This window comes from Maylandia zebra, linkage group LG3 (assembly GCF_041146795.1).
Source record: "Maylandia zebra isolate NMK-2024a linkage group LG3, Mzebra_GT3a, whole genome shotgun sequence".
In the NCBI taxonomy this organism is placed as follows: Eukaryota; Metazoa; Chordata; class Actinopteri; order Cichliformes; family Cichlidae; genus Maylandia; species Maylandia zebra.
This window is the reverse complement of record NC_135169.1, coordinates 61,174,821-61,197,689: the sequence shown is the minus strand read 5'-3', so window position 1 is coordinate 61,197,689 and position 22,869 is coordinate 61,174,821. Positions and strand designations below refer to the sequence as shown.

At 45.4% G+C, this 22,869-nt stretch overlaps 1 pseudogene across 1 annotated transcript in view; it reads left to right on the top strand.

The window, feature by feature from the left end:
- The window catches only part of LOC112431939 (NACHT, LRR and PYD domains-containing protein 3-like), a 43,183-nt pseudogene that overhangs the window by 2,618 nt on the left and 17,696 nt on the right, over nucleotides 1–22,869 (top strand). Inside the window, exons 5-8 of the transcript XR_013097028.1 lie at nucleotides 5,803–5,881; nucleotides 6,281–6,509; nucleotides 6,651–8,442; nucleotides 13,617–13,793. The product of XR_013097028.1 is annotated as an NACHT, LRR and PYD domains-containing protein 3-like (transcript). The remainder of the gene's footprint in view (nucleotides 1–5,802; nucleotides 5,882–6,280; nucleotides 6,510–6,650; nucleotides 8,443–13,616; nucleotides 13,794–22,869) is intronic.

Here is a 22,869-nt window from a genome sequence, read left to right as displayed (position 1 = left end):
AAGTGAATCCAGATAAAGGAAAGAGACCCTGCTAATGTTGGACTCACTTCTTAGTGTAGATCCCAGGAGGAAGTTCAACATAGCCATTCTTTGTGCTAGCTGGACCAAACCTGAGACCACAGTGCAGGATAATGATTATCATCTGTCTCTGTCAAGGACATTTAAAATCCACAAATAACAAACATAATTATATTTGATCATTAAAAATATGTTTTCACTTAAAAAAGCATGAGCACACTGGTGGATTACAGAAACATGAAAACTCGTTAACAGTAAAGTTAATTTAGGCGTAAACAAAGTGTCAAACATACTTAAGTAGAAGGACTGGTGTTTGTGTTAAAATACCCTCTTAAAGCTGAAATACTGATTCAACATCTTTACTCAAGTAAAGGTAAAAGAGTACAGGCTCTGAAATGTACTCACAGTATTAAAGTAAAAACTCCATCTTTGAAGGAAATTTCTGCCAGTTTTTGTGCAAAGTTACCTGAATTTCTACCTCCAACATTAATATGAGAGAATTATCTGAACTTTTATTCTAATGAATTTAATCAGCTTGAACATTTTGTAGCACAAAAGTAGAAAAAACTCAAAGGGAATCAAAAATAGCTCCGTTTGCTGTTGCCTGCATTGTAGATGGGCGGCTTTGCCTCAACACCTAAACAGGAAAATGAGTTTAGTCAAGTATTAAAGTGGGATTGAAGAGGTGAGGAAACCAGAGATCAGGTGTTGTGGTGTAGCATGGTCACAAGAATCATTTAGAAATGGGTCGAAATATTTTCCCTTATAGATTTTTTGCACAGTCTGATGTGCTGCTGCTCTGAGGTTTACTGCTCTCTGTGTGCTTAGAAAACTGTGAGGTACAAGTAGATTTGACACAAGTTATAATGGCTGATTTCCATATAACGGTGGAATACAGGGACTTAATCGTTAAGTAAGAAGGAAAGTTTGAAGCCTAATCTTGAAAGTAGAGATAGTGTCTGTCTCCTGAATCCAAACTGGAAGCTGGTTCCACAGAAGCGGGGCCTGAAAACTGAAGGCTCTGCCTCCCATTCTACTTTTAAATACTCTAGGAACAACAAGTAGGCCTGCAGAGCGAGAGCGAAGTGCTCTAATAGGGTGATATGGTACTACAAGGTCATCAAGATAAGATGGGGCCTGATTATTTAAGACCTTGTATGTGAGGAGCAGGATTTGTAATTCTGGATTTAACAGGAAGCCAAAACAAGAGAAATCTGCTCTCTCTTTCTAGTCCCTGTCAGGACTCTTGCTGCAGCATTTTGGATCAGCTGAAGGCTTTTCAGGGAGTTTTTTGGACATCCTGATAATAATGAATTACAGTCGTCCAGCCTGGAAGGAATAAATGCATGAACTAGTTTTTCAGCATCACTCTGAGACAGGATATTTCTAACTTTAGAGATGTTGCACAAATGGAAGAAAGCAGTCTTACATATTTGTTTAATATGTGCGTTGAAGGACATGTCCTGGTCAAAAATGACTCCAAGGTTCCTCACAGTGTTACTGGAGGCCACACTGCCCCTCTGACTGTCTCCCCAACTACTCTTTCAAGGATTGTCAGGTTGGAGATCGGCCTGTAATTAGCTAAGACAGCTGGGTCTAGGGATGCTTTTTTTTTTTTGTGTGTCCCGTTTGAATCTATAGCCATCAGAATTGTTGTCTTGAGGCCAAGAAAGATGCCAAGCGGATTTATTTTACCAAGTGGATCATCATGGCCTTGCCATATTGGTCCATTTGATTGACCTTTATTATAATTATGAATTTATTTTATTTTCAGTTGCAAACGGGACAGACATGACTGTTGGATAGGACAGGGGGAAAGAATGAAAGAAAGAGAGGGAGAGAAAGAAAGAAAACCAAAGGGGAGAAGAGACGGTGAGAAGGGGGGGAAGAGAGAAAAAAAAAACAAAAAAAAAAAAAACAAAAAAAAACAAAAAACACCTGGGTCACCTGTATGGAGGAAAAAAAAAAACAAAAAAAAAAAAAAAACAGAGGAGCCAGCAAACAACAAAGAGCAACATAATAAGAAAAAAAAAAAAAAAAGCACCATCACAATAAACTAGCTAGCAGTAGATATCAATAGTTACTAAATAATAAATGATATTGTGCAGCACGCAAGATAGACAGTGCACAGTGTGCTTTGAGGCAGCAGCCAAGAAAGCTGTAGTCCGCGTCTGTGAATACCCATGTGTACACCTGTGTGCATACCTGTGTGGATCAGCATGCTTGCATTCCAAAGGTTTCTCCATGTAACGATCTGCTAGGGAGTGTGGGGGGGGGGGGGGGGGGGGGGGGGCACAGCCCCGTCCTCTATGGTATGAAGCAGGTATGGAGGAGATCAAAACTCCAGACATCCAGAGGCCCCCAGAACACAAGAGACCAAGGAAGACCCACAGAGGGGCAGCCGCGCCACTGTCCCAGTAAGAGCTGAGGAGAGTCCCAGATGAGGGCTCATTCAGCAGCCGCGGAGCAGAAGCCAGGGGGAGTTGCAGTGACGCGCCCGTGAGCTCCGCCGGCAGCCAGCTGTGCCTGAGTGACCGAGCCCCAGGCCGAGAGGCCGGGGGCACCCCACCTCCGAAGTGGCCCGAGCGAGCCCCAATAAGCGGCCGCCAAGGAGTGAGCCGGTGTGTACCCGGACGCCCACCCCCAGACACAAAGAACCACCAACGCACCGACACCTGAGGGAGTCCGCCACCGGCAGGGGAAGTGGTGGTGGGTGGAGATAGACCTCCAAACCTTGGAGGGCCTGAGATGTCCCCAGAGAGGTGGCGTCTGATACCCAACCTGACATATAGACACAGACATACAGGCACACACAGACACAAACATCCATTCCCACCCTCATGCTCTCATGTGCACTTCACACTCAACCGACGTGGAGACAGACATAAAGAGACGCTGTACACACGATCACACTCCCCAAGCTTACTCTACGAACCGGGTCTAGGTACTCTTGCCCCTGGAGGGGGGAACCGCACCCAGACCCAGGTGGTGTTACCCTTTTCCCTGCGGTGGGGAGAGGCAGACCGCCCCGACTCCGCAGCAGCAGGGAGGCCCCAGACCGCAGCCGGACGGCCAACTCCTCCTAGCCCCCCCGCTCCAGCAGGCCGCAGAGAATGGGGGTGAGAGAAGACTCCAAAGGGATGCTTTTTAAGTAAAGGTTTAAATACAGCCAGCTAGGGATGGGTACCGTTTAGATTTGAAAACCTGGTAAATCAGAATCAGTTGCTGATGATGGCTTTTTTCTTTTACATTAATCACGTATAGTCTTAACTCAAAGTGAACATAGACTTGATTGAAGTAACTCAGATCAGCCAATTCAAAATGCTAATTCAATCAACTCTGAGTTCATGGCTAGACTCAGTTTGTTGGCCCTGCACCTTAAAACTATTCCCTGTTTGTCCCTCATGTTTTTTGGATATTGTTTTCACATCTTATGTCACGGCTAGCGGGGCGAGCCATGTTGAATTTAATAAAGGACCCAAGATGCCGACACTGCTGTGAAGTGAGTGAGCTTTATTGAAACGGTGAAGTGCAGTGGAGATGGCCTGTGCAGAAGCTAAGATAACCTCTACTGAAAAACTAAAAAACTAACCTGAAACCTTAAACGGAGACACGGGGAGACAACACAGATGAACCAGCAACAAGCAGGAGAAAACAAAGGGCTCATATACACAAAAGAGCCATCAGGGAATGAGAAAAGGGAGACACAGCAGGATTCATTGGACATAACCAGACAAGGGGAAGCAAAAGTAGACACACTAACATAGGACATGGCACTGTCAAAATAAAACAGGAAGTGAACACAGAGACACAATACTAACACAGTACAGAGGGAACACAGAAACCAAAACCTCAGAACTAGAAAATCTTAATCAGAATGAAATTGTAACAAAAGACAATAACAATTAGGGATGGGTATCGTTTAGGTTTTATCCGATACCGGTGCCAAATCGGTACTTTTGAAACGGTGCCGGTGCTCAAACGGTGCTCAAACCGGTGCTTAAAGAATGGAGAACACAAAATTGGTCCAAAAACCTCTCATGTTCAGCTGTTTTTTGTAAAAAGATAACAATGTTAGCCTTTTCTGCAGCTATGGGGCATATATGGTATCATTCTTGGCTGGAAGCAGTGCTTAAACAATGGAAAAAACACAAACTTTGTCCAAAAACCTCTCATGTTTAACTGTTTTCCACTTTTTCTTTGGTCATTTTAGCCTTTTTGGCAGGGCCGGCCCGTGGCATAGGCCGTATAGGCAAATGCTAAGGGCACCGTCCATCAGGGGGCACCACGCCAGTGCCACAAATGTTGAAAAAAAAAAAAAAAAAAAAAAAGTTGGTACTATTATTTCTAAATACAAAAAACAATCCCACGTTAATTAAAATGCAAAGTAAAGCTTATTTAATAGAAATATTATTTGTTACAACATTACACTACACTGCTGATGTAGGGGGGCGCCACCTAAAATCTTGCCTAGGGCGCCAGATTGGTTAGGGCCGTTTCTGCTTTTTGGCCAGGGTGAAGGGAGCATCTGCCATCAAACAAGAGGACAGCCGCATGTAGCTATGATGATGTTTGCTAGTTCACCTTACATGCATTAATGTAATAACGTGGTTAGCCTACTCAACGTAAATTACACATGAACAACATGAAGCTACTCACGCAGAGAAGAACGGCTGCTGCTGCATCATCATCCGTCATCATTTCTGCTACACTGGCAGGGCTCGGGGCCAGGACTCTCCTCTTCGTGTTTTTGGGGGATGTTGCATAACAGGCAACCCACCCGCAGTAGATGTGCTCGGTGTGAGGTCTCGCAGCAAGCTATCAAATACGGGGCATTTCTCGGCTTTAAAAAAAACGCTATGCGTCGCCAGGTGTTTCATCGGATTTGAGGTGTTACCTCCTTTGACAGTATCACAGTATCAGCTTAAAGCACTTGTTGCAGGCTGCTGAGTTTGCATATTTTGCTGTGAAGTACAGCCAGACTTTTGAGCGCTTCGCCTTGGACATTTTTAATCTGTAGCTCTGCTCTAAAAGAACGTACGTACCTGGGCCCGCCTACTATCCTCGGAAACGTAAAATGATTGGCTAGAAGTGTATCACAGCTCAGGAAAAAAAAAAAGCACCGAAATAAAGCACCGAAATGTGCGCTGCTTTTCGGTCTGGTTACTACCGTTTATGTCAGAACCGGTGCCATCATGGCACCGGACACCGGTACCCATCCCTAATAACAATCAAAACAAAACCACTGAGTCCACAGACTCAGGACATACATCGGCTCAAACTGTGGTCATAAATATTTTGTACTTGTAAATCAGACTGTGTAGTTGTGAACTGAGTTTTGTAACATTGTAAAACAAAATATCTGAAAAGTTTATGTTTTTGCGTTCATTGGTTTGTGTGTGTAAAAATGTAAAAAATATAATAAATGTATGAAACATTAGAACTACTTTTGCTGACACAAAGTTTGGCGAGCACTGCAAGTTGGCACTTTAAACCAGTCACTGATATAAAGAGAGCACCTTGTTCCAGGGCATCTGAGCATGGAGGGAAAGCTTTATGCAGGAGATGGTAAGAGCTGTTGGGACTAAAGAAACTGAGCAGAAAACTACAGACATCTGGAAACTGAGTTGTTAATTCTCAGTGGGATCACCAGGACTAGCAAAGCTTCACCATGACAGTCATCTGATTGACTGAACCCATCCAAACATCACTTCAGGGACCTTTAGCTTGTGTCTGTGTGTGGACAGACATAACATGAGCTAATTCTACATTACTCCTCCACAGAGTGGACCAGCAGAGAGCAGAGGTTTCCACTGGTCAGTCTGCACAGCAACATCAAACACACCTGGACTCTGTGGTTATGGTTTGTAGTACTACGTTTACATTTGTTCTTTTCAGTCACCTCTATGCTGCACTTTGTGGACCAGAGGATTGTCAGTGTGTCCAACATAAATCAGAGTTTGGGCTCCATGATTTCAGTCAGATTGGGGTGACTGTAGCTCAGGAGGGGAGCAGGTCAGCTACTAGTCAGAAGGTTTGTGAATCAAACCCTGGCTGGCAAATGTACTGGGTAACGTACTAAACCCAAGCTGCCCTCTGATGCATCCATCAGAGTGTGAAAGAAAGTATTTAAGCATAGAACAATGTGCTTGGTTGAATGAGGCATGTTGTATAAATGCTTTGTGTGCACAGAGTATCAAAGAGAGCTATATAAGAACCAGTCCATTTACCACTGGGTAATTCATATAGTCTTCTTTTCCAGCGGCTGGAGGACAACATCACCATGTTTGTGAAGAACGAGCTGAAGAAGATCCAGAAGCTTCTGAGTCCAGATCACCCAGAAACTTTAAAGAGCCAGATGGAGGATGAGGAGATATTTGAATGTGAGGATGAAAATGAAATAAAGAGCTGCAGAGAAGCATTTCTGAAGATCACACTCCACTTCTTGAGGAGACTTAAGCAGCATGAGATGGCTGACCATCTGCAGAGCAGTAAGAGAATTTCTCTAAAGACTGAATATTGATCTTTCCTTATAGCTCAAGAAATGGACCAATAGACATTCATCCTTTCAGGGTACTGAAAGGCTATGATATTTATTGTATAATATTTTTTTCTGATTGTCTTACCTTCAGAAATATTTGCTTCACTCCGTAAACGTGAACTTAAAGCCCAACTGAAGAAGAAGTTCCAGTGTGTGTTTGAGGGGATCGCTAAAGCAGGAAGCCCAACCCTCCTGAATCAGATCTACACAGAGCTCTACATCACAGAGGGAGGGACTGCAGAGGTCAATGAGGAACATGAGGTCAGACAGATTGAAACAGCATCCAGGAAACCAGACAGACCAGAAACAACAATCACACAAGAAGACATCTTTAAAGCCTCACCTGGAAGAGACGAACCAATCAGAACAGTGCTGACAAAGGGAGTGGCTGGCATTGGGAAAACAGTCTTAACACAGAAATACAGCCTGGACTGGGCTGAAGACAAAGCCAACCAGGACATCCAGTTCATATTTCCATTCACTTTCAGAGAGCTGAATGTGCTGAAAGAGGAAAAGTTCAGCTTGGTGGAACTTGTTCATCACTTCTTTAATCAAACTAACGAATCAGGAATCTGCAGGCTTGAAGACTTCCAGGTTGTGTTCATACTTGATGGTCTGGATGAGTGTCGACTTAATTTGGACTTCAACAAAACTAAAATCCTGACTGAAACCAGAAAGTCCACCTCATTGGATGAGCTGCTGACAAACCTCATCAGAGGGAACCTGCTCCCTTCTGCTCGCCTTTGGATAACAACACGACCTGCAGCAGCCAATCAAATCCCTCCTCAGTGTGTAGACATGGTGACAGAGGTGAGAGGGTTCACTGACCCACAGAAGGAGGAGTACTTCAGGAAGAGATTCAGAGATGAGGAGCAGGCCAGCAGGATCATCTCCCACATCAAGAAAGCTCGAAGCCTCCACATCATGTGTCACATCCCAGTCTTCTGCTGGATCACTGCTACAGTTCTGGAGGATGTGCTGGAAACCAGAGAGGGAGGAGAGCTGCCCAACACCCTGACTGAGATGTACATCCACTTCCTGGTGGTTCAGGCCAAAGTCAAGAGGATCAAATATGATGGAGGATCTGAGACAGATCCACACTGGAGTCCAGAGAGCAGGAAGATGATTGAGTCACTGGGAAAACTGGCTTTTGATCAGCTGCAGAAAGGAAACCTGATCTTCTATGAACCAGACCTGACAGAGTGTGGCATCGATATCAGAGCAGCCTCAGTGTACTCAGGAGTGTTCACACAGATCTTTAAAGAGGAGAAACAACTGTACCAGGACAAGGTGTTCTGCTTTGTTCATCTCAGTGTTCAGGAGTTTCTGGCTGCTCTTCATGTCCACCTGACCTTCATCAACTCTGGACTCAATCTGCTGGAAGAACAACAAACAACTTGGAAGGTGTTTCAAACAAGAAAATCTTCAGAGAAATACTTCTACCAGTGTGCTGTGGACAAGGCCTTACAGAGCCCCAATGGACACCTGGACTTGTTCCTTCGTTTTCTCTTGGGTCTGAAGACTAATCAAACTCGTTTGGAAGGCCTGATGACACAGACAGGAAGTAGCTCAAAGACCAATCAAGAAGCAGTTCAGTACATCAAGGAGAAGCTCAGTGAGAATCTGTCTGCAGAGAAAAGCATCAATCTGTTTCACTGTCTGAATGAACTGAATGATCGTTCTCTAGTGGAGGAGATCCAACAGTCCCTGAGATCAGGACGTCTCTCCACAGATAAACTGTCTCCTGCTCAGTGGTCAGCTCTGGTCTTCATCTTACTGTCATCAGAAAAAGATCTGGATGTGTTTGACCTGAGGAAATACTCTGCTTCAGAGGAGGCTCTTCTGAAGCTGCTGCCAGTGGTCAAAGCCTCTAAAAAGGTTCTGTAAGTTATAAAGTTTTTATTATTTAATTTGGTTGGTATGTTATGGAAAAACACACTGCCATCAACTTCGGTTTTGTTTTTGTCAAAATCACTGTGATATAATCACTGTACCTTTATATACACGTGACTTGTATTAATGCTGCTGCCCTCTTGTGGCTAAAGTGTAATTATGTTCTTGTTATTAGGGAGGATTTGAGAGTAACATGCCAAGTGAGTCAGCACCTTCGCTTTAGCTTAAAAAATCCAAATTCTTACGTCATCAGTTATAGTTGCATGTATTCGTTATCATAATTTAACCTTTAATATTGATGTCTTACATTTATTTTGAGTAAACTAGCAATAATTTTATGGTTTATTAAAGAAATACATCATTAATGAATTATTTATTTTAGTAATTAATTAAAAAAATATATTGATAATTAATTATCGGTTAATTTCATTTAAAATAATTCATTATTTATTTATGTACAATTCAAATTAGTTAATTACATATTTAATCAATTATTGGTTTGTTTTCTATTTTAATTATTTTGCTGACACATTTAATGAATTATTTAATGATGTATTTATTTAATTCACGTTGCTACTTCTGGCCCTGCATCGCTGTTCATAAATACATTTTATTTGTCAGTGTAAACGGAGGCGGAAGCCTGATTTTATTTCTACAGTAGTTTTTTTAAAGGAAGGAAGCCTTCCTCAAACGGGCATGAGCAGTGGAGCCGCAAAGGGAAAGCACACGTTAAAACTGTATGATTAAAAATATAATTTATTATATTTAAATAGTTAAAAATGTAAAATAAATTAAAACAACCTTGGCCAAGGGGTACCACAATAAAAATCAATAAAACACAACATTAAAAGTCCAATATAAAAGTCACAAAGAACTAAAAAATCCAGCGAAGTGATGTAAAAGGGAAACCCAGCGGACTCCTCGCCTTCCTCCCCGCATTCCGCGTCCTGGTACGCTGAAGAAAGGGAGGGAGCGGCAGTCACTATTCTTTTGGCAATTTTCGCTCAATAAAAGGGGATAAGTCGAAGACTTACCCCGGGTGGGCAGAGCTCTCAACTCCGCCCGCCGCTTCTTTGAACCTGCAAATCGGTACCAGCTGTCTCGCCGCCTCTGCTCTCCCGCAGTGCACAAGCTGGGCTCTCGTTGCTACTGCCGTCCGCCTGTTCGCTCCGCGTCCGTAGTCGCTGGTGCTGTCCGTCCTCTGCGCTGGGGTCTCTCTCAAGCCAACTCCAAGCCTTCAAGGCTCCAAGACTGCCAGACTCCTCGAGTGCAAGACTCATGGGTGCACTCATGGGTGCCTTCATGCTTCGGTCCTCTCTTGCCTCTCGGTCGAACTCCTTCCTGTGGTCTGCCAGGCCCTCTTATTGGCCTCTCTGGGATCTCTCGCAGGTGTGATCAGTTAATTATCAGGTAGGGGCGGAGTCTTTCCAGGACAAGTCACCAAATAAATACCATTAAAACATGCAATAAAACTCATAAGAATAAAACACTATACAATATTAAAATATTAAAGAAAGTAAAACACAACCAAACATGCACAATAAAAATATCTTAGGTAACTTGTCCCTTTCCACCCCGTGACATCAGCTTCACCCATCAAAGTCAGGGGGCGGGGTTAATGCTGATCAAGTCAAAACCATTGCTTTGGTCTGGTGGGCGTTCTTTTAGTGGGCTTTTCTCAATACTAAGTAGGCCTACACACCAGGGTTTGGACATGTGTGGACCCAAACTATACTTAAACTTTACCCCTTTTTGTGTGTCACCAAATACACTTTTAATATTTTCTAGACAAGAATGTAGTGGCATAATCTTTAACCTCTTTTGGCTCCAAACAGAAGTGACAGACTTGAGCAGGGTTCATTTAAAGGCTGACAGAAGTGGAGTGGTGACGGGGAGATGTTTGACAGGACAGTGTTTCAGCCTCCACAGGTTCATGTTGTGCTCCATCAGTCAGTGAAGATGAAGTCAATGCTGATGAGGCTGTAGAGTGTGTGAGGGATGTGAATGAGGATGATGAAGATCTGATGATAGCAGATAAAAACAGGCTGCAGAGACTTTGAGCCATACAGGGCACACAGTGTGTGTACAGAACAGCTGAAATCATTATGGAGGCCTCACTGGGATATGGAAGCATCACAGTACAGCTTCAGTGAAGCTTTAAAGTCTCTGATATGAGATGAGAAATGAAGCAGCCAGAGCTTTTTCATGAGTGGAAATCCACTGTGACTGTGAGCTGCTGCTACAGCCTCCAGATTAGCCAGCAGCTCATCCTGCTCAACATTTTCTCACCAACTTTAATGGAAGTGTGATGTTTTCAGCTGGAGTGATGGTCAGGGTGGCCTCCCTCTCCTCTTCTTCTCCTCTTCCTCTTTCATTTGTAAAGCCACTTCTGCTGCTTTCATTCATTTGGAAGTCCTGTAGCTGAGTTTGGGAGAGACTAACAGCCTCGGCAGCAGAGGGGAGAAAGGCTGTAACACCACCACTTTACTCTGTTCTACCTGTCACATCATTTTATCAGGAAACAAATATGCTCATGTTTTTACTATGTTTGTCTTAAAGATGTAAGAAGATCACATGGTGCTTTTTATTATTGTGTTGGTTTGTTTCCTGTCTCTTGGATGGAGCTCAGCTGTGTGTGGCCCCTGGGCCTGTGGTCAGAGTGTGTGCTGGATAATCCGGCCCAGGATGAGGCCAAACTGACATGGGATGAAATGTCTGTCACATAATTGAGCTTAGTGTAGTTTCATTTCTGCACAATTTAAAAACAACCAAAACTTTGTTCTGTCTTTTCTATGTTATACTGTAGACTTTCTTTGATACTGTGTCCAAAAGGAGCAGCTTTTACTTTGAAGGGGAGCCATCTCCCTGTGTGCGGAGGTGCTTCAGGAAGGTGAACGCACGCAAAGCTACTGGTCCGGACGGGATTCCCGGCCGCGTCCTCAAGTCATGCGCGGGAGTGTTCACGCACATCTTCAACCTTTCCCTCTCTCTGTCTGTAGTCCCAGCCTGCTTCAAAATGGCCACCATCGTCCCTGTACCCAAATCCTCCACCATCTCCTCATTGAACGACTGGCGACCTGTAGCCCTGACCCCCATCGTGAGCAAATGCTTCGAGAAGCTGGTCAGGGACTTCATCTGCTCTGCACTACCCGACTCACTGGACCCTCTACAGTTCGCATACCGCCACAACAGGTCCACTGATGATGCCATAGCCCTGACACTACATACTGCCCTGTCACACCTGGAGAAGAGAGACACGTATGTGAGAATGCTGTTTGTAGATTACAGCTCAGCATTCAATACCATCGTTCCCTCGAAGCTGGACAGGAAACTGCAGGATCTAGGACTGAGCAGCTCCCTCTGCAGCTGGATCCTTAGCTTCCTGTCTGACAGACGCCAAGTGGTCAGACTGGGCAGCATCACCTCATCCCCCGTCACACTGAACACTGGTGCTCCACAGGGGTGTGTACTGAGCCCTCTCCTGTACTCACTCTACACTTACGACTGCAAGGCCACTAACAGCTCCAACATCATTGTGAAGTTTGCGGACGACACTACAGTGGTGGGTCTTATCACCAACAGTGATGAGACGGCTTACAGGGAGGAGGTCAGCGCCCTGACCCACTGGTGTCAAGACAACCATCTCACCCTCAACGTCGCAAAGACAAAGGAGTTGATAGTGGACTTCCGGAGGTGCAGAGAAGTACACACCCCCATCACCATCAACGGCGCTGCTGTGGAGAGAGTGAGCAGCTTCCGGTTCCTTGGTGTACATCTGGCTGAGGATCTTACGTGGTCAGTACACACAAACAAAAGAGTGAAGAAGGCGCAGCAGCGCCTCTTCTTTCTCAGGAGACTGAAAAGATTTGGCATGAGCCCCCGCATCCTCAGGACCTTCTATCGCTGTGCCATTGAGAGCATCCTCACTGGATGCATCACCACCTGGTATGGCAACAGCACCGCCTACAACTGCAAAGCTCTCCAGCGAGTAGTGCGGTGCTCTGAACGGATAATTGGAGGTGAGCTTCCCTCCCTCCAAGACATCTACAGGAAGCGGTGCCTGAGGAAAGCGGGGAGGATCATCAAGGACTCCAGTCACCCCAGCCATAAACTGTTCAGACTGCTTCCATCAGGAAGGAGGTTCTGCAGCATCCGGTCCCGTACCAGCAGACTGAGAGACAGCTTCTTCCACCAGGCCATCAGACTGCTGAACACGTCATAGACACTCAGCGTCACTACTGGAACTTTAACATTATGCACTCCATACTGTACAGTAATGCCACTGTTTTGCACATATTCAACTCTGTATATTTTATTTTATATATTTTATTTATTGTTTACTCTATTTAATTTGTAAAATATGTGTACACACACACACACACACACACACACACACACACACGTAGAAAAATATTTAGTATACACATCCAGAAATGCATATACTATTATATATTGTACATATATTTATTAGTTTCAGATGTAGCCATTCTTGTATTTTGCTTGTTTACATTATTGTATTTTACACAACTCTGTTGCTTGTGAAGCTCGCACACAAGAATTTCACTCACATGTGCTGTACCAATGTACCTGCACATGTGATGTGACAATAAAAGTGATTTGATTTGATTTGATTTCTCTGTTTCCTTTTCAGGTTGGATGATGGAAGCAAATGAGTGTGTGATGTTCTTTCAGTGTTGCACTTTGTAGACGCTCCCTGAGCACTGGTCTCACAGCCAGCTGCACATAGAGACCAGTGTTGTTAGTCCAGGTCAGAAGATGACTTGTTGGAATGAAAATGAGCTTGTAGTTTGTCTGCTTTAATAATGTGACTGGAAAAAGGTGTTGGACTTCAAATATGTCCATTTCTTTCACACTTCACCTTTAAAAGTGAAGCCTTGTGGTTCCTGGAAGGAAAAACACGACTTTTCCAAGTCTTTGTCCTGTTTTTATGATAAATGTACGACTTTAATGTGAAACATTCAGAGTTTTTTCTCTTGTTGTGTTTGTTTGAAGCTGCTTCCTGTTGGCTTCAGCTGTTTGGAGTTTCCATTTTCTAAACTTCTACATTCTGAACCTTCTTCAGCTCTGAACAGATGATGAAACACTGAATGATTTCAAGCTCACACTTTGTCTAATAAACTTACATCTTTCATTCTTTATACAGATTGATGGACTGTGGTTTGTCAGAGATCAGCTGTGATTATCTGGCAGCAGCACTGAAGTCCAACCCCTCCCATCTGAGAGAGCTGGACCTGAGCTGGAACAACAACCTGCAGGATTCAGGAGTGAAGCATCTGTGTGGTTTCCTGGAGAGTCCAGGATGTGGACTTGAAACTCTGAGGTCAGTCAGCATGTTTTAGTTGTGCTGAGATGAATATGATGTGAAAGTTGTGCTGACACTAAACTGCAGACATCAGGCTGATATTATACTGATCCACACTGAGGATCTTCATGGTAAAGTCTGTTTTCTTCTTCTCTGGTTTAGTCCATTGACTGCAGCAGAACAATGTTCACATTTCAAACAGTGAGACTCAACGTATGGCCCGCGGCCCACACGCGGCCTGCCCACCTTTCCTGATTCAGAGAGAGGGGACCCTGATTAACTGTGTAGTGTTCTTCCTCACAGTTCTAAGTATCAGACACAACAATGAATAATCCACAGCTGACTGTCTTTAGCAGGTCAAAGGTCACGGCACACAGCAGACAGTGGGAAATATTATAATTCTGATCATTTATCAGCACATATCCATATGTATAAAAACAAAGCTGACACTGTGAGACTTGATCAGAGGTGTGATCATCACAGCAGAGGCCTTTGTGTCAAAGTCACTGAGGATCAAACAGAAACACATGAAGCAGATTTTCCTCTTCTGGCTTCTTATAGCAGATAACCTTCAAAATATTCTGCAGTCCATCAAAAACTGAAGCAAACCATGAATCAACATGTGAACATGAGCTGATGCTGCTGAAGTGAAGCAAAGTTACAGAGGTTTGATTACAGACACAGCTGAGAGTTTGTAATCTGTCATCATTTTAAAAGGTTTAAATTTCTTCAGTATTGAACAGCAGAAATGAGGCTTTGTTTTCGGAGGCCGACAGCAGTGAACACAACAGCAGACTGGTGCGTAATAAGCAGTGAATAATGCAGGAAACAGATTTTTGAAGGTAAACTGTTCTTGAAGTACACTGAGAGAGAGAGAGCTGTGCAGGAAGTAAACGTCAAAGTCAGAGAGAATTCATGACGATGTTCATCAAACGTAAAGCGTAGTTTGGATCTTCTTCTGCTGCTGGTTCAGTCAGTTTTGGTTGGAGACAGATGAAACCTGCAGCTTCAGCATCTGTGAGCTGTCCACGCTCTGTGTTTCCATCTTTGTGTGTTTAGCTGCTCTCATTTACTGTTTTATCTGTTTGCTTGTTGTTGAAATACTTTTGGGAGCTTTAACCTGAGATTCTGGCAAAATACATTTATATTAAAAATCGATTCAGGATTGAATGAATCAACATCGCTTTATTCAAATTAAAACCATTTAAATAGGAAAATCCATTTTTTTACAGCCGCCTCTAATGATGGGTAATGTCAGCTGGTCCATGTGCAGCTGGCTGTGAGGCTCAGGGAGCGTCTACAAAGTGCAACACTGAAAGAACATCATCCATAAATATTGAGTAAGAACTGGACTCTCATACAGCGAGACTCAAATGCCTTTAAACATCAGCTTATCCTGCTGATCCAAGTCCAACACTGAGTTTGTAAAAACATGTTTGTCAATCATTTGGTGTATCTCAGGGGTCCATTCTAGGCCCCCTGCTGTTTATTCTGTATTTGCTCCCTCTGGGCGATGTGCTGCGCAAACATAATGTGTCCTTCCACACCTTTGCTGATGACATTCAGATCTACCTCCCTCTGAGGTTAGACTGTAAGGACTCTTTGTCATGGTCCTGGGCCATGTTGGCCCAGTATTCTTAGTTTTTGTGTGTTTTTGTATTTTGTTCCCTATTTATGCCTTGGTTCCTAGGTTATTTAGTTAAGATGTTCCTTATTTGGTTACCTCCTGTGTGCCCCTGTGTATCTGTGAGCCCTCGTCTCTCCTTGTGTTTTATTCCATGTTTTCCCCAGCCTGTTATGCCTGTGTTCTCCCCGTGCTCTCTCTCCTCTTGTCTGAACCTCTGTGTACTTCCTGTTTTACTTTGACAGTCTCTCGTCAGTATACGTCATGTTGTGTTCACTCCTGCCCTGTCTTGTTATGATTATCTGTGTCAGCTGTGTTCCCCGTGTGCTCCGACTTCCCTCGTTAACCCTCTGTGTATTTATGTGCATGTCTCCATCAGGTCAGTGTCGCGTCGTCAATGTCTTCTCCCCGAACCTGTGTGTCTTTCTGTGTTCCCACGGTCTTCTGTTAGTATTCCCAGTTTACTTCTGTTCCTTTGTGAAACCTGCAATAAAGCAGTGATTTTGAGTTCAGTTCCTGTCTCCGTTAGTTTTGCGTTTGGGTCCTCATCTGCCTCCACACAGCCAGTTCATGACAGTACGACGCGACCAGTAATGGACCCAGCAAACTCCCTACGGAACCAGCAGCATGCAGACCCCGCCTTCCCTAATGAGAGGAGAAGGCAGGAGGCTCGGCATGCCCGGGAGCACGAGTCTGCCTTTTATGGGACTCGATTGGCTCTAGGTGGGCCGCTCAGCCTCCAAACTGCAAACGCTGCTGCCTTTTCCCCACATCGTCCCACGGTGATAAGAGTTGGAGGATTCAGCCTATCGCCTGCCACAACTCCTCCGGCCTTTTCAACTTCCGGTTCACCTCCCCAGTTGCCGCCCACGTCCCGCGCAAAGAAGAGGGTTACTCGGCGGCCGAGGATAGATTTCGTGCCTCCGACAAGCAGCCTTTCTCCACTGCAGTCCTTTGCGCTCTTCCTGGGACTTCCACGCTCGGAGCTGCACAAGCTCCCTGTCTCTTCGGCGCAGCCCGGCCCGTCATCGGCTCGGTCAGCCGACGTTTCTGAGGTGCCTGCGTCTACAGCCTCGGGAACTCACGGCACAGTTCCCAGGAAAAAACAACGCTCACGCCGTTGCCACTCTAAAGTTAATGAGCAAACTCCGGTGGTGAGTGAATCTGACTGTTTTTTGCATGCCACTTCCAAGTCGGACCGACTTGGACAATATTCGGTTCCTGAGTCCGCAGTTGTTCACGTCTGTAACTCACCAGAGAAGAACAGTAAGTTTGAAAATGACTGTGTTTCCAGGCCTCATAACGTTTCTAAGTTCACCTCTGCACCTATTAAGCATGAGACTGAGTTCGTTTCCCCCCTAGAGACTGCTGTTCAGGCTGAATTAAAAGATTCTGGCACTGTAAACTCTGTGTGCGTCATCCCAGAGACCGTTAACTCTGTGTCTGGTAATTCTGGGTCAGTTAATCCAGAGTCTGCATTACCGACTAGAGATGGACCGATCCGATATTACGTATCGGTATCGGTCCGATACTGACCTAAATTACTGGATCGGATATCGGAGAAAAATAAAAAATGTAATCCGATCCATTAAATATCACGAAAGCACCTCAGAAAACTTGCAACACGCCGTAACTCACCTCAGAACGTTAGAACGTCGGAGCAGTATGCATCACGTGATAGAGCGGCTGTGGCATGCGGGACCTGTCGGTGGTCTGGATAGCATGTGGAGCTTCGCTAGCAACCTGGCATTTCATCTCCGACAAAGTTATCCCCGAGAGAAGTAAAGCAAGTGTGTAAGTCCATCTCTGAATGTTTGTAAAGCATTCCCATGTTAAGCTTAACAAGCGACTGCCTCTCGCTCTCCTGCTGCTACTTCAATCGTGAAACTGCTTAATGATCAGCTGATCGGCTTTTCTGCCGCGAGTCCGTCTCTCTTGTTTGTTTTTGGCCCACTTTGCACCAGAAAGAGGAAACCAGCGGCTGAACAACAGCAGCACGTTTAAGCTTGATCAGCTGTTGTTAGAATTGATTTAATATTACTTTCTACACCAGGATCTTTTTCTACGTAGCTGACGCTGGTAACTGTGCAGGGGCAGATCTAGCAAAGTTTAGCCAAGGGGGCCGATAGGGCATTAACAGGGAAAAGGGGGCACAAAGACATACTTTTCTTTCTTATTCTCATTTAAAATGTCGAGCTTTTAATAAATAATTATCTGACACCCAAAGTTTTAATTTGATGTAAAATGAATAGAAGTCAATTACTGTATATAGTGACTATTAAGTCTAATATATATACCCTAGTAAGCTATATTACTTTTTACTTTGGGAAGGTACCATCTGTGCAGTCTGCAATTTTGTTGAAGAAAGATGTTGAATCTATTTAATATTTCTTGAAAAATAATTGATTTCTGTGCATTTTTTTTCACACTTCATCAAATTATGGTTGATTACGTCGATTAAGCATCATGAGGTGGAGCGTGAGGGGTGGTTCCCTATTTTTTATTTATTTATTTTTGTTGTTACTGGGAGTTGGAACCCTATTAGTTAGGTTGCTTAATATTTATGCTAAGTACTCTTTAAAATACCAGAATAGGGAGGATGGTGTAGGTTTAAGTTTTTTAGATTGATCAGTATTGCTGAACTATGAAATATTTTTTTTGTATACAGGTATAACAGAATAGCTTTAGTGTAGTTGTTGTTTTAAACTTCAGTATGAACTTGCAGACTTGCAAAATGCAGCAAGATATTTTAAAAAACAGTTTTGTTGATTAAAAAACACTATATCGAATTCATATCGGTATCGGCAGATATCCAAATTTATGATATCGGTATCGGTATCGGACATAAAAAAGTGGTATCGTGCCATCTCTATTACCTACCCTCACACCCATGTTTGAGAATGACTGTTTTTCCTTTGCTCCTCTCGGGTCAGCAGTAATTAACACACAGACTGATAATCCCACTTTAGAAAAGAAAAAGACTATTCGTGAGTTGCATACTTGTGAACTAAATATTAAAACAAACTGTCCTGAGGTTCCTCTTCCTGCTGAAACTAGAGGGGACCCCCTGGAAAATGAACAGTGTGTCTGCCAACCTTCAAAGGCTGCACTTTCTGTTCTTCAGGTTGCTTTTGACCCTCTGCCACATTTAGCTTTTCTTCCCTTGTCTGTTAGCTCTGACTCTGTTTCTCCAGGGATAAAGAATGTTGGTGCTCTCGAGTTGACAATAGCTTATACGAAGTCTGTTAACTCAGGTTTTGAAAACACTAAGACTGTGCATTCAAGCACAGTTGTTAAGGTTAAGTGCAACAAGTTACCGTCCGTCATGTGTAAACTGCTAGGGGAGCTCCGGTTGACTATTCCTGAGTTAGTTTCACACCCAGTTGCCTCAGACACCACCTGTGTTAACTCCCCTACTCCTGTACCTGCTGAGTATAAGACTGTGGACAGTGTTTCTTCACTCCTGGACTATGCTGCTCTCCAACCAGCGTGTTTAGAAACAGTATATAAGAATGCTTCTGTTTCTCTAACGGGCCCCTCTGAGCCAAGAATAACGGACTCGAACTTTGCTAAGCCTGGGTCCTTCTGTACAATGACTGTTTTAAAGACTGCTACTTCTAACATGGACAGCTTAAGAACAGCGGAGTTGCTAAGAGTGGCCTGCCATAAGTCTCTGTTTGCTGACACTGTGTTTGGCTCCACTAACTTGGTTTTCCCAGTGTCTGTTACTGCTCCTGAACTCTGCTCTCCAACTCCAGTTCCTGTAACCAGGGCAGCGCGGGCCCAGCTTTCCCTTACTCCCGTATCAGTTCCTCGGGAGAGGGTCGCTGAGGTCCAGCCTGTCCCTGCTTCTGTCCCCAGTCTGGCAGAGGCTCCGTTCATCCCGGCACCCGTACCTGCTCCTCGGGTGGGGTTGATGGACACCCAGCCTTTGCCTGCCCCTGTTCCGGTTCCCCGGGTGAGGTCAGCCGTGACCCTGCCGACTCCTGCACCCGTCTCAGTTCCTCGGGTGGGAGCGACAGAGGTCCAGCTAGCTCCTGCACCTACACCGGCCCCCAGGGTAAAGGCAGCCAGAGCCCAGCTCGTCCCTGCACCCATATCTGTTCCTCGGGTGGGGATGGCTGGTGTTCGGCCAGGCCCAGCACCCATTCCTGTTCCCCGGAGGAGGGCAGCCAAGAGCCAGTCACCTGCTCAGTCACCAGTTCAACTACCTGTTGACCCACCATCTCTGCCACCACCATTACAACTTGCACTTCTGTCCATAGCACAGTCATTAGCTCAGTTATTAGCACAGTTTTCTGTTTTGTCACCAGCTCAGCTTCTAGCACAGCTATCAGCTCCATTATCTGTTCAGTCATCCGCTCTGTTACCACCTCAGTTTCTTGCTCTATTGCCTGTTTGGTTATCAGCCCAGTCATTAACACTGTCACCAGCTCAGTTAGTAGCTCAGCAACCTGTTCAGTTACCGCCAACCTCAGCTGGAAGCCTTTGTGAGCTTTCTCCGCCAGCTGAGGACTGCGTGGTACTGACAAACTTTGGACAGACTGTTTGCCCTGCACAGCCCCAGCCGTTGCATCCCAAGCCGACTGCATGCCCTGTGCAGCTACAGTCAGCGTCCCCTCAGCCAGAAGTCTCTGCACCTGCTGGCTCTGCGTCTGTCTCCGCTGGGGGGTCAGGAGGACCCCTCCAGCTGCTCCTCGTCTCCGCTGGGGGTTCAGGGGAACCTCTCCAGCCTCTCCTCGTCTCCGCTGGGGGTTCAGGGAAACCTCTCCAGCCTCTCCTCGTCTCTGCTGGGGGTTCAGGGGAACCTCTCCAGCCTCTCCTCGTCTCCGCTGGCGGCTCAGGTCAGCCCGGCCAGCACCTCCTCCTCTCCGCTGGAGGGTCCGAGGGACCCGTTCAGCCATTGCCCTGTCCGGCCTCTGCATCGCCTTCACCCACGCCCGGTCCGGCCTCTGCATCGCCTTCAACGTCGCCTGGTCCGGCCAACACATCGGCTTCAGCTTCGCCCGGTCCGGCTCCCTCGCCTGTGGCTGCCACGCCACCGTCTTGTCCGGCTCGCGCATCGCCTTCGCCCGGTCCGGCTCCCTCGTCTGTGGCTGTCACGCCACCGTCTGGTCCTGCCTCGTCTGGTCCTGCCTCGTCGGGTCCTGTGCCCACCAAGCCTCAACCAGTACGCCCGATGCTTTGGAACCGCCGCAGTCTTCCACGCGGCCGGCCTCCGGACCCGCTCTGCCGCCGTCTTCCACGCGGCCGGCCTCCGGACCCGCTCTGCCGCCGTCTTCCACGCGGCCGGCCTCCGGACCCGCTCTGCTGCCGCCGCCTTCCACGTGGCCGGCCACCGGAACAGCCGAACTGAACTTTTGTGCTGTCACCTCGCGGGTTGACCTTCTGGCCTCTTTGGACTTTTGCCTCCCTGTTTTGAACTCTTGTTGTGTATTTGTAGACTCAGTTTTGTTCTCGTGCTCCTTGTCTTTTGTTTGGTTTCGTTCCCTCCGTCCTGGTCCCCCGCCTCCCGCCCTGGGTGGGTTGGTTTCTGTTTGTCTTGTTTTGGTTCTCGGGTTTGGGCTGTCGGGGGCCAGCCCTTGAGGGGGGGATGATGTCATGGTCCTGGGCCATGTTGGCCCAGTATTCTTAGTTTTTGTGTGTTTTTGTATTTTGTTCCCTATTTATGCCTTGGTTCCTAGGTTATTTAATTAAGATGTTCCTTATTTGGTTACCTCCTGTGTGCCCCTGTGTATCTGTGAGCCCTCGTCTCTCCTTGTGTTTTATTCCATGTTTTCCCCAGCCTGTTATGTCTGTGTTCTCCCCGTGCTCTCTCTCCTCTTGTCTGAACCTCTGTGTACTTCCTGTTTTACTTTGACAGTCTCTCGTCAGTATGCGTCATGTTGTGTTCACTCCTGCCCTGTCTCGTTATGATTATCTGTGTCAGCTGTGTTCTCCGTGTGCTCCCACTTCCCTCGTTAACCCTCTGTGTATTTATGTGCATGCCTCCATCAGGTTAGTGTCGCGTCGTCAATGTCTTCTCCCCGAACCTGTGTGTCTTTCTGTGTTCCCACAGTCTTCTGTTAGTATTCCCAGTTTACTTCTGTTCCTTTGTGAAACCTGCAATAAAGCAGTGATTTTGAGTTCAGTTCCTGCCTTCGTGAGTTTTGCGTTTGGGTCCTCATCTGCCTCCACACAGCCAGTTCATGACACTCTTTGCAGCCGTTATTCTCCTGTCTGTCTGACATTAAGACTTGGATGGCTCGTAACTTCCTACATCAAAATGAAAGTAAAACTGAAGTCATTGTGTTTGGGCTTCCTAAAGACCCCAACCTTTCCTTCAATTTTATGGGACCCCTAACTTCCAAATGTACTTCCTCCATTAAGAGCCTCGGTGTTACTTTTGACAGTGCTTTTAAATTTGATAAACAAATCAGCTCCGTAGTCAAGGGATCTTTTTATCATCTACGGATTTTAGCTAAAGTCCTACCTGTGAAGGAACGATCTAGAAAGGGTGGTCCATGCTTTTATTACTTCATGGCTGGACTACTGTAACTCCCTTTATGCTGGTTTAGATCGTTCCTGTCTGCATCGCCTCCAACTGGTGCAGAACGCTGCTGCTCGCATGCTGACCGGTTCCAAAAAGAGAGACCACATGACTCCGGTCCTCTGCTGTCTCCACTGTCTCCCAGTTGCTTTTAGGATTGATTTTAAAGTTTTACTGGTGGTTTTTAAGGTTCTTAACGGTACTGCACCTCCTTACCTGGCAGAGCTTCTTAGCATTTACCGCCCCAGGAGATCTTTGAGGTCAGCAGACCTGATGCTTTTAGATGTTCCCAGGTACAGATTAAAGACTAGGGAGAGAGGGCTTTTGCTGTGGCTGCACCCAGACTGTGGAACAGTTTACCTCCTCACATCAGATTCTCCACAAGCCTAGGAACTTTTAAAACTGCTCTTAAAACTCACCTCTTCTCATTGGCTTTTAGCAAGGTTTAACTTACTGTATTAACTTATTGTTTTATCAGTGAGGTGTTTTATGTACTTGTGTTTTATTGTATTTTATATTTGTATTTTATTGTACAGCACTTTGGTCAGCCTTGGTTGTTTTTAAATGTGCTTTATAAATAAACTTGACCTGACTGACTTGACATTTTGTTTGGTTTCTGAGGAAAATGATTCAATAACTTGCTGCTAATACACAACATTTCATCATATTTCCTCATAACCCTCTTTTGTCTGACCATTTGATCCCATTTGAATTTGCAATAAAGGATCCACAGAGTTTGGTGACAATAATGACAGTAGATGTTTGTGTGAAAGTGCTGGAAGCAAATGAGTGTGTGATGTTCTTTCAGTGTTGCACTTTGTAGACGCTCCCTGAGCACTGGTCTCACAGCCAGCTGCACATAGAGACCAGTGTTGTTAGTCCAGGTCAGAAGATGACTTGTTGGAATGAAAATGAGCTTGTAGTTTGTCTGCTTTAATAAT